This window comes from Nerophis ophidion, linkage group LG05, assembly GCF_033978795.1.
Source record: "Nerophis ophidion isolate RoL-2023_Sa linkage group LG05, RoL_Noph_v1.0, whole genome shotgun sequence".
Lineage (NCBI taxonomy): Eukaryota > Metazoa > Chordata > Actinopteri > Syngnathiformes > Syngnathidae > Nerophis > Nerophis ophidion.
The window spans coordinates 36,932,959-36,945,536 of NC_084615.1; the positions used below are offsets into that span (position 1 = coordinate 36,932,959).

The 12,578-nt window shown below is 40.9% G+C and overlaps 1 long non-coding RNA gene across 2 annotated transcripts in view; it reads right to left on the reverse strand.

Moving 5' to 3' along the window:
* Nucleotides 1-12,578, reverse strand: part of LOC133553021 (uncharacterized) — a 64,290-nt gene that overhangs the window by 17,559 nt on the left and 34,153 nt on the right. Inside the window, exon 3 of one of the 2 annotated variants that reach the window (XR_009806822.1) lies at nt 6,519-6,585. The exons of the other annotated variant lie outside the window; for it this stretch is intronic. This is a non-coding gene — a long non-coding RNA (uncharacterized LOC133553021). The remainder of the gene's footprint in view (nt 1-6,518; nt 6,586-12,578) is intronic. 2 annotated transcript variants of the gene reach the window in all.

Here is a 12,578-nt window from a genome sequence, read left to right on the forward strand (position 1 = left end):
TTCTTTAGATGAGAATGTGGACGTGACATCACCTTCCTGCCAAAAAGTGCACCTGCTGAGGCGCACAAGGCCATTTTGGCCCCTTTATCTCTTTCTTGTGCTTTCACGTCCTCTGCTGTCACCTTTTGACATGTCACACAACATTGTCTAACTCGTTGAACTTTGTCATTCTACTTCCTCCTGTGCACCATGTGACCATCTCTGACCTTGGCCTAAGTGTCCCGTGCACGGCCACCGTTGTCGGGGGGAGTGGAGGGAGGGACGGGTCACATGAGCGCTCCTGCGTGCAAATTAAAGGCGCGGTGTCTCAATGTCAAGGTTTTGCAAAGGCGGCTTTATCATGACGTGGGAAAGCGGAAAGGAAACAAAAAGATCCATCAAGGAACATGTAGCTACTGCCATCTTGGGGTGTTGATTCCAAATAATAAGGTGAGTTCCTACAGCCAAAGCAATTTCACTGTATTGCATAACACGGCAGCATCAAAACCAATGTTGTTAATTGTGCTCAGCTGAAAAAAGTAGTAGTATTTTCACGTGCATGCAGGTGCAGATGCAGATGAAGCTGCTGTTTCCCACTGTGTAAAAAAGGATGGTGCCCAAAGGAAAGAAAAAGGGGGTACAGACAGTCTATTAGTACAGGTGCATATGAGGGAGGGAGGCTTCTTTGGAGCAGTCCTGCAGAAGCTCACGTAGGCCCACAGCTGCAGGGATCAGACTTGCCAGTCTTCCTGCTCCCCTATTCTATTATGTGGCCCCCCCACTTTCCTCATCCGCCACACGCTGCTGGTCACGCTGTCTGCCTCGCGCATCCCCCCCCCCCACCCCCACCCCAAGTGAAATCTAGATGAAAGGACCCCTGAGGACTTTGCACATATGAGTATCACACACACACACACACACACACACACACACACACACACACACACACACACACACACACACACACACACACACACACACACACACACACATTGGCCTGATTAAGTGCCTGGCAAGCTTAGGGGGGCACCATCTTGGGTATGGCCTCAAATGACTGAGGCCATACATTGTCCTCAAAATCACCACAGGTAAGCTGGAGCCTATCCCAGCTGATTTCGGGGGTGGAAGGCGAGGTATACAGCCTGGACTGTCCGATCATGGAGCACATATTGACAAGCGTTCACACATTCAAACATATATGGGAAATTTAGAACAGGGGTGCCATTTATCAACAAAACCCAGAAACAAGCTCATCTAAGATAGACTGATGCAAAGTGGAAAAATGTTCTGTGGTCTGACGAGTCCACATTTTAAATTGTTTTTGGAAACTGTGGACGTGGTGTCCTCTGGACCAAAGAGGAAAAGAACCATCCGGATGGTTATAGGCGCAATGTTTAAAAGCCAGCATCTATGATGGTATGGGGGTGTATTAAGGCCAAGGCATGAGTAACATACACATCTGTGAAGGCACCATTAATGCTGAAAAGTACATACAAGTTTTGGAGCAACATATGATGCCATCCAAGCAACGTTATCATGAACTTATTTCAGCATAACAATGCCCAAGCCCTGTGTCACAATAGCATGGTTTCATAGTAAAAGAGTGAGGGAACTAGACTGGCCTTCCTGTAGTCCAGACCTGTCCCCCCATTGAAAATGTGTGGTGCATTATAAAGCCGAGAATACCACAATGGCTCGGTTGGTAGAGTGTCCGTGCCAGCAACTTGAGGGTTGCAGGTTCGATACCCGCTTCTGCCAACCTAGTCACTGCCGTTATGTCCTTGGGCAAGACACTTTACCCACCTGCTCCCAGTGCCACCCACACTGGTTTGAATGTAACTTAGATATTGGGTTTCACTATGTAAAGCGCTTTGAGTCACTAGAGAAAAAGCGCTATATAAATATAATTCACTTTACTTGAGCAACTTAAGCTGTACATCAAGCAAGAATGGGAAAGAATTCCACCTGAAAAGCTTCAAAAATTGGTCTCCACAGTCCCCAAAAGTTTACTGAGTGTTGTTAAAAGGAAAGTACATGTAACACTGTGGTAGAAATCCCTGTGTCAACTTGTTTGCAATGTGTTGCTGCCATTAAATTCTAAGTAAATAATTATTTGCAAAAAAAAAAAACAAGATTCTCAGTTCGAACATTAAATATCCTTTCTTTGAAGTCTATTCAATTAAATTTAAGTTGAAAAGGATTTGCAAATCATTGAATTCTGTTTCTATATACAATTTCCACAACGTGCCAACTTCACTGGTTTTGGGGTTTGTACAATGTAAAGCAAAGATGTGGATGTTTTGTTCAGATATGAGCATACATTGACCTACAATGTCTTGGCTTCACTGTAAAATGTATCAAAGTACCTCTTTCATGTTTTCTTTATGTGACCCACTCTGGGAAAAGTTAATACACACCTGATTAAGAACTGGCAGCACAGGGGTTAGTGCCTCTGCATCACAATACGAACGTCCTGAGTAGTCGTGGGTTCAATCCCGGGTTCGGGATCTTTCTGTGTGGAGTTTGCATGTCCTCCCCGTGACTGCGTGGGTTCCCTCCAGGTACTCCGGCTTCCTCCCACCTCCAAAGACATGCACCTGGGGATAGTTTGATTGGCAACACTAAATTGGCCCTAGTGTTGTCTGTCTATCTGTGTTGGCCCTGCGATGAGGTGGCGACTTGTCCAGGGTGTACACCGCCTTCCGCCCGATTGTAGCTAAGATAGGCACCAGCGCCCCCCCACCCCCCTCCCCCAAAGGAAATAAGCGGTAGAAAATGGATGGATGATTAAGAACCTCTTGGAGGAAAAATCCACACAGAAATTGCTTAAACATGCATCTTTTGACTTGGAGGCTATACTTGTTCTCCCACTGCAAAGCATAAGACTAATGCAATGTAGCTTATTTCTCAAAACCTACTTTTTTTTTCTTACAGTTTAATAAAATAATTTTGCGGGTGGTAAATGGACTTTGGATAGATTGATTGATTGATTGAAACTTTTATTAGTAGATTATATATATTACATTTGACCACTAAATGGTAACACCCCAATAAGTTTTTCAACTTGTTTAAGTCAGGGGTCCACGTTAATCAAATCATGGACTCTCCATACAGGTGTCCATCTTGAAAGGTCTATGATAAAAAGGACCCATACATCGAGATATTACTCTTATCTGTTTGTTTGAACCTAAATAAACTACCAGTGTGAAACGGGGCAGCAACAGGCCAAGTTGTAAGCATGAATACATGCACATAATGCCTCCAGTTGGCCAGTAGTGGCTGCTGTTGCCACCTAGAAGAGAAGACCGTTTCTATGACGCGGCTGTGAACGAGACGAGCTGCACGTTGTCTGAGAGGTGTTGGGTTCGCCTGGCAACCCGCCAGAGAGTCGCTTGCCAACTGGTACCGGAGGGTCATAGTCAAAAGACTCTCTCTCTCTCTCTCTCTCTCTCTCACTGTCTCTCTCTCTAACGTGCACTCAGACACACACTGTCATCAGCTCAGTCTTTGCCCTTTAACTCTTCAACTCCCATCACGACAAAAAAAAAGTACATATTCAAACACACATTTCCAGTTGATATATTTTGTATATTTAGCTCACTTTTCTCATATTTAGTTAACGTTCCTTACAAATTAAATAGTGACATTATGTCAAATCAGGGGTGTCAAAGTTAAGGCCCGATGTTCTATCCGGCCCGTGGGATGAGTTTGCCAAGTATAAAATTTTACCTGAAATTTTTGAATGACATCCTCGGTAGGGCCCACATAAGGGCAAGGAAAACTCACCCCAGTGGGACGTCGGTGACAGTGACAATGATGACTATGAGAAACCTTGGAGATATGTGGGAAACCCCCCAGTAGCATATGCTTGTCTCAAAGATTAAGCCATGCAAGTGCAAGTGCAAACTCGTTTGCACTTGCACTTGCATGGGGACCGAAAGCGATGGATGTCGACCGGGTCTAACATGATGCTGTGATAGTTCAATCCATAGTGGCTCCAACACAACTGTGAGAGTCCAGTGCAAAGTGGATCCAACACAGTAGCGAGAGTCCCGTCCATAGTGGAGCCAACAGGAAACCATCCCAAGCGGAGGCGGATCAGCAGCGCAGAGAGGTCCCCAACCGATGACCAGGCGAGCGGTCCATCCTAGGTCCCGACTCTGGACGAGCGGTCCATCCTGGGTCCTGACTCTGGACAGCCAGTACTTCATCCGTGTCCAATGGATGTCGCAATAGCAATTATTTGTATCTTTGTAGATGATGCTACATATGTACAGAATAAGCCACGTGATGTTAGTACATCAGTCAAGGAAAATGATCAAACTACATAAATAACATACTTGTCACGTGGGGGGTCGCAGCTTGCTGTGGGGTCGTTCTCCCAGAATGCAGAATGGACAACTCCGTATGAAAGCGTGCAGGTAGGAGATGATTTATTTCTCATAATTTATAAGTGTAGATACGAACAGACAAAAACAAAACAAAGGGGATGCGTGCCGATCGCAAGGGAAGCTAAGGCAACTTACTTATTAGCACAGGAATCATAGAAGCTAATGAAACCGCTTAGCACAGGAATCATGAACTCGGAAACCAGAATACCAACGTAACTGTTGCGAATGCAAACAATGAATCCACCACGAGTGACCGGAAAAGGCAGTCTCAAAAAGAGTCTATAGGGTTAGGCGCAATAAGTGTTTAACTTCAGCCTAAACCCTTTCGGTCTGTAACATTTTTTTTATTTTCAATCTATGAATGTACAACTTTTTATTTTCAATCTATGGATGTACAACTGTTTGTTTGCTTTGTTGACCATTGACCGAAGAACAATAAACTTGAAGTCTCTTATGAGCAACGGATGAGCGTCCAGATCGCAAGAGGCAGGTGGAAATTATAAGTAACCATGGTGATTAAACACAGGAGGTGCACAAACAGGAACTAAAGGAGTCCAAAACAACCAGAAAACATAAAACATGATCCGGACCACAGATCAAGACAAAACTGCAATTTCCATCCATCCATCCGTTTTCTACCGCTTGTCCCTTTTTGGGGGTCGCTGGAGCCTAAAGTATCTTAGCTGCATTCGGGCGGAAGACAACATTCACACTCACATTCACACACTAGGGCCAATTTAGTGTTGCCAATCAACCTATCCCCAGGTTGCAGTTGATCCGTGTCGTTGCAACTGCAACCTATCCCCAGGTTGCATTTGTAATTTGATTTTGATAAAAACATTTTTATCTTGATAGATTGAAAATGAACACCAATGAGTTGACTGATGAACATCATCATATAATTTATTCATAAAATATAAATAACGACGAATAAAGGTAGAGTACTATTAACCGCAACATGTAAGTTTAAAAAAAACCCCACAACATTTTGATTTCTACAATTTCAGAAAGTGCTTCTTCTATTTTCAAACAAAGAAAACAATCTGAAGTTGTATTTATTTTTAAGTTATCATGCCGGGATTTTACCAGTCCGGTCCACTCGGGAGTAGATTTTTCTCCATGTGGCCCCCGATCTAAAATGACTTTGACACTCCTGTGTTAAATGTAAATGTGAAATCTAAATCTTACATCTAAATGTTAAATCAAGATCTATGCTAAATCTAAATGTTACACTTACATCTAAATGCAAAAAAATTGTTAAATTCCAATCTTAAATTGAAGGGCGACATCCTAAATGTAAATGCTTAATCAAAATGTGAATGCCTGTCTGTCTTGTGTTGCTGTTTGAATGTGATGGTGTGAATGGTCTCAGTACTTATACACACTAACCCAACTTCAGTTAATTGGATTCATGTGTCCAGTGGAGACTTCAATCGACTTTCATCATCCTATACCACATCGTGAGATGTGGCTAAAGTGTTCAGCCGTCTGGAGCTACAGGAGAGGACTTCTTATTTTATTTTATTTTTTTTGTTTAATAACGGTTAGCAAGCAACTTTGTATTACCACCACCTTCTAAAATGGAGTGTGAATCGAGATTATACCCTACACTAATTTGTTTTTTAACCATGGCTTTTAAAAAATAAAAAATGTATTGCTTTGTACCTTACATGTTTCCAATGCAGTCTTAAAGGCCTACTGAAATGAGATTTTCTTATTTAAACGGGAATAGCAGGTCCATTCTATGTGTCATACTTGATAATTTCGCGATATTGCCATATTTTTGCTGAAAAGATTTAGTAGAGAAAATCGATGATAAAGTTCGCCACTTTTGGTACTTCCTGAAAAAGCCTCGCCTTTACTGGAAGTCGCAGACGATAACGTCACAAGTGTGGGGGCTCCTCACATTGATTTTAATGGGAGCCTCCAACAAAAACAGTTTCCCCATTAATTTGAGCGAGGATGAAAGATTCGTGTTTGAGGATATTGATAGTGACGGACTAGAAAAAAAAAAAAAAGTTGAAAAAAAACAAAACGCGATAGCATTGGGACGTATTCCGATGTTTTTAAACACATTTACTAGGATAATTCTGGGAAATCCCTTATCTTTCTATTGTGTCGCTAGTGTTTTAGTGAGTTTAATATTACCTGATAGTCAAAGGGGTGTCTCCACGGCCGGGTGTTGACGCCAATGTCTCACAGGTGTCGACGGCAGCTGTACGGACGACACAAGCTCAGCTGATATCCAGTAAGTGGCGACTTTTTACCCACAATTTTCTTACCGAAACCTGGTGGTTGACATTCGGTAGGATCCATGTCTGCTTGACCGTGCTCTGATCCATAGGAAAGTTTCAACTCCGGGAATTTTAAACAAGGAATCACCGTGTGTTTGTGTGGCTAAAGGCTAAAGCTTCCCAGCTCCATCTTTCTACTGTGACTTCTCCAATATTAATTGAACAAATTGCAAAAGATTCAGCAACACAGATCTCCAAAGTACTGTGTAATTATGCGGTTTAAGCAGACGACTTTTACCTGTGTGTGTGTGTAGCGCTCGTGCTTCCTAAAAACGCGTGACGTCCTGCATACACGTCATCATTACACGACGTTTCAAAGACAAAACTCCCGGGAAATTTAAAATTGTAATTTAGTAAACTAAAAAAGCCGTATTGGCATGTGTTGCAATGTTAATATTTCATCATTGATATATAAACTATACGACTGCGTGGTGGGTAGTAGTGGGTTTCAGTCTGCCTTTAACATATACACCACTGCTATACTAACCTTTTCTTTCGCTAACTTAATTTTCATTATTTCCCTATCTCTATTATATCTCTTAAAATGCAACCACACATCCATGTGTTATGTTTGCGAACTATCGAGATCCTAAAGTCATTCTAGTAATAATATCTTCTTCCTTCCTATTTCAATGACTTCCTCTTATTACTCATTCACTCATCTGGACTTTGTAATATTGACTCCTTTTATTTGTTTCAAGTATCTGAATTAGTCATTTCACTTCTGCTTTACTGAGATTAATATCCATCTTTATTTCTGTTTTAGTTTTTGCTTGCTTTGCACAACTATTTGCTATTTTGTTCCCCACAACTCCTACTTGAGCAGGTATCCAGAAAAATGTTACTACACTTCCAGCTTTTTTTTATTCTAAATATGGTCTGAACTATTTTGCATAATAAAACTTGTCTTGTTTATGAAGCTATATTTTTATGCTAATTAACGCCCTTACAGAGTCCGACAACTGCCTTACTTGCTTTATTTTCCTTTGTCCAGTTTACTGCCATGTAAATTGTTATTAATACCCCGAGTAAAAAAAACAAAACAATAACTTGTCGCTAGATCTTCTATTTAAAACCATATTTTTTTGTGGAATAGCTGCTGCAGCTTCAACTTTAATATTTATAGTTTTAAATGTGTCTGTATTGTATATATTATGACATATTCATAATACTTTTCTCACTGATGACAAATTAAACACTATGTTCTTTAATAAGGGCAGATCCACGTCTGGGATGTCACTGTGTTATGCCAGGAATTGGAACTATTGGGCTAACTATAATATTATCCTTTTGAACCTGTTTACATGTATCTTCTATTAGCCATCCAAAACTCAATCTTTTCTTTTTCTAGGCAATTTAATACAACTTGATGAGTTGGTTGTCATTGCCTTACCCGGTTAAAGGGCAACTGCACTTTTTGGGGGGAATGTTGCCTATTATTCACAATCCTTATTTAAGACAAGAACACACGTCTTTCTTATTGTTATGTGTTCTAAATAGTAAAGTCAACTAACAACGGAGCCAAAGGGAGTTGCTCTTTACCGCCTATAAAGCGCTTAAAAAAACATCCATACACCTCCATCAGGTTTTATATGCATGCTGTAAGTACATATATATGTAGAATATATTTAGAATATATTTGTATTATTCACATATTGGGCTTCACGGTGGAAGAGGGGTTAGTGTGTCTGCCTCACAATACGAAGTTCCTGCAGTCCTGGGTTCAAATCCAGGCTCGGGATCTTTCTGTGTGGAGTTTGCATGTTCTCCCCGTGAATGCGAGGGTTCCCTCCGGGTACTCCGGCTTCCTCCCACTTCCTAAAGACATGCACCTGGGGATAGGTTGATTGGCAACACTAAATTGGCCCTAGTGTGTGAATGTGAGTGTGAATGTTGTCTGTCTATCTGTGTTAGCCCTGCGATGAGGTGGGGACTTGTCCAGGGTGTACCCTGCCTTCCGCCCGATTGTAGCTGAGATAGGCGCCAGCGCCCCCCGCGGCCCCGAAAGGGAATAAGCGGTAGAAAATGGATGGATGGATATTCACATATTATATACTGGTGCTGGTCATATTATTAGAATATCATGAAAAAGTTGATTTATTTCATTAATTCCATTTAGAAAGTCAAACTTGTAGAATGTATACATTCATTCCAAACAGACTGATACATTTCAAGTGCTTTTTGCCAAAAAGGAGATGATTATAGTGGACAACCAATGAAAACCCTAAATTCAACATCTCAGAAAATTAGAATATAGTGAAAAGGTCAGATACTGAAGACACCTGGTGCCACACTCTAATTAGCCAACTAACTCAAAACACCTGGAAAAGCCTTTAAATGGTCTCTCACTTTGATTCTGTATGACACACAATCATGGGGAAGACTGCTGACTTGACAACTGTCCAAAAGATGACCATTGATACTTTAAAGAAGGAGGGCAAGATACAAAAGGTCATTGCCAAAGAGGTTGGATGTTCCCAGAGCTCTGTGTCCAAGCACATTAATAGAGAGGCGAAGGGAAAACAAAGATGTGGTAGAAAAAAGTGTACAAGCAAGAGGGATAACCGCGCCCTGGAGAGGATTGTCAAACAAAACCGATTCAAAAATGTGGGGGATCTCCACAAAGAGTGGACTGCAGCTGGAGTCAGTGCTTCAAGAACCACCACGCACCGACGTATGCAAGATATGGGCTTCAGCTGTCGTATTCCTTGTGTAAAGCCACTCTTGAATAAGAGACAACGTCAAAAGCGTCTCGCCTGGGCTCAAGACAAAAAGGACTGGACTGCTGCTGAGTGGTCCAAAGTTATGTTTTCAGATGAAAGTAAATTTTGTATCTCCTTTGGAAATCAAGGTCCCAGAGTCTGGAGGAAGACAGGAGAGGCACAGAATCCACGTTGCCTGAAGTCCAGTGTCAAATTTCCACAATCGGTAATGGTCTGGGGTACCATGTCATCTGCTGGTGTTGGTCCACTGTGTTTCCTGAGGTTTAGGGTCAATGCAGCAGTCTACCAGGAAGTTTTAGAACACTTTATGCTGCCTGTCGCGGACCAATTTTATGGAGGTGAAGATTTCATTTTCCAACACGACTTGGCCCCTGCACAAAGCGCCAAATCTACCAGTACCTGGTTTAAGGACCATGGTATCCCTGTTCTTGATTTGCCTGCAAACTCACCTGACCTTAACCCCATAGAAAACCTATGGGGTATTGTGAAGCGGAAGATGCGAGATGCCAGACCCAACAAAGCTGAAGAGCTGAAGGCCACTATTAAAGCAACCTGGGCTCTCATAACACCTGAGGAGTGCAACAGACTGGTGGACTCCATGCCACGCCGTATTGCTGCAGCAATTCAGGCAAAAGGAGCTGCAACTAAGTATTGATTGCCGTACATACTGAAACTTTCCATGTTCATACTTTTCAGTTGGCCCACATTTCTAAAAAATATTTTTTGGTACTAGTCGTAAATAATATTTTAATTTTCTGAGATACGAAATTTGGGATTTTCAGTAATTGTCAGTACTAATCATCAACATTTAAAGAAATAAACATTTCAAATATATCACTATGTGTGTAATGAATTGATATAATATGTAAGTTTCACGTTCTGAATATAATTACTGAAATAAATAAACTTTTTCATGATATTCTAATAATATGAACAGCACCTGTATGTATTTATTATTATCATTGTTTATTGTGAGCAAACTGTGGTGCTGAATTTCCCCCCGGGATCAAAAGAGTACTTCTATTCTATATGTAATGTAGTAACAGGCATATTCATAATAACATGGATTATTTTTGTATTTTTATAATTGTAAGCATTAACTTCAAAAACACATTACAAGGTTCGATTTTGACAACATCACTGATTACTACCACTACCATGGGGCCGCATTCTTTTGCGCCGTTCGATTTCCCAAGATCTAGATGGACGTTCAGAAGCAGACTGCAGGTAGGAAAAATGGTTTATTACAGTAACGAGGCAATAATTTCAAAAATAGGAATGTGCCGACGGCACGGGAAGCAAAAGATAAACTTAGCACGGGAACAAGAAGCAAAGATATCAAACGTAACGTAACGTGTTGCGTGAAGCAAACAAAACAGCCAGACAGAGCGTGGCGAGAGGCAAGACTAAATAGTTATCTGATTAGTGACCGTGAGCAGGTGAGCATGCCGCTCACTAACCAGAGGCAGGTAAACATAAAGAGCACCCATGGCAACAAGTAACACAAACAGGCTTGTTAAAACAGAAACAAGGGAATCCTAAATTTAAACAAAACATAATCTGGGGTACGGTTCATCACATTTTCTCAACTGCAGTGCTCTGATGCCAAGGACTTTGAACAGTGGCTTTCAGGAGTGACCTGCAAAACCTCTGCAACCGGCTATGATCGGTTAACAGCGGGATTTCTAGCCACTGCTCTGGCACTCTGCGGTGTATTTGACCCTTTTGCGCTCATTGGCTTTGCCAATCCTTTCCTCCCAGGGGACAGTCCGCTCCAGTAACACCACTTGCTTAATCATTTTCTATTACTTAATATAATTTTCGTACCTTCTGTACAATATCATTTTAACCAAAGTAAAAAATGATTAAAAAGCATGGATTGATTAATAAAACATCAGTTCTAATGGAGTTACGTGTTTTAATTGATAGCAATGATATACTTTATAGTAGCCCTAGCTGAAGCTCAAGGGAAATAAATTATTGAACATTTCTATGGAAGTTTTTTGACCCAAGCTAACTTAAAATATTGGCACGGCCACTTGGAAACTAAAACAGGAAAGAAAAATGACTTTTCCACCCATTCCATTTTCCTTCTTTACTGTTAAACCACCAAAGATGGTGAAGCTGGTGTTGAACCAATTTACGTACTTATGGGAAAAACTGAATTGGAAGTTACCCAACGTAATCATTTTGACTCTGGTCAATGGGGACTTTTACACCGCAGAACCTTTACAAATTCGCCGGGGCTTTTGAAACCGCCCCAAAATGACCACTTAACTAGGTAATAGTGGCAGGATGATGTAAATATGTGCTTGAACCCATAATTAAATAAGGGGAAAAAATAGAAGTAAAATACTGCGCAGGACGAGCAGTCTTGCACAGAGCATGCAAGTCAAAGTCAGTAACCGAAACAAAAGGCGAGGAAGGCATTTATAGAAGCCAGCTGATTGACAACCACTACCAGGTGTGGCCAGGCTTTTAATCAGCGGCAGGTGAGGGGAAAATGCGCTCAGGGAGACATGCAGGAAAAGGAATCAAACATAAGAGCGCTACACAGGAAATAAACACAAACCAAGGAAACATAACAAGACGTAAAGTGACTGATCGTTAAAGAAACAATGACAATAATCAAGATGCTAATACCAGAAAAATGTATTATCATTAGGGCTATCAAAAACAAGTTAACTCTTGATTAATCACACAAATTGATCGCATATACACAAATTAATCATGCTCCTTTTACTTTAACTGTGGATGTTTACTTGACAGGCAGGTTGCTGTTCGGTCAGTGATCAGATGAATAAGGAGACTGGTACACTCACTAGCAAATTTCACTTCAAAATACACCCTGACTGGACTTTAGATTGAAACAAACAAATCACAAATTATTTTAGTAAAACATTAAAAAATGTTTACTGTATGACATTCAGCCAATAAATAACATTTGTGTCCGAATATTATTTATTTTTTTTGTCACAAAATTTGCTGACTTTCTTTTCGAAATATATACATATATATATATATATATATATACCAGTGACGTGCAGTCAGGGGAGGCAGGTGAGGCAGTGCCTCACGTGCCATCATGGAAAGAAAAAAAATTTAAAAACAAAAAAAAATAATTAAATTGTTGTATGTATCCAGTGATTATACTTTATAAAGTTATTTTACATTTAACTTCACCAGTTTTA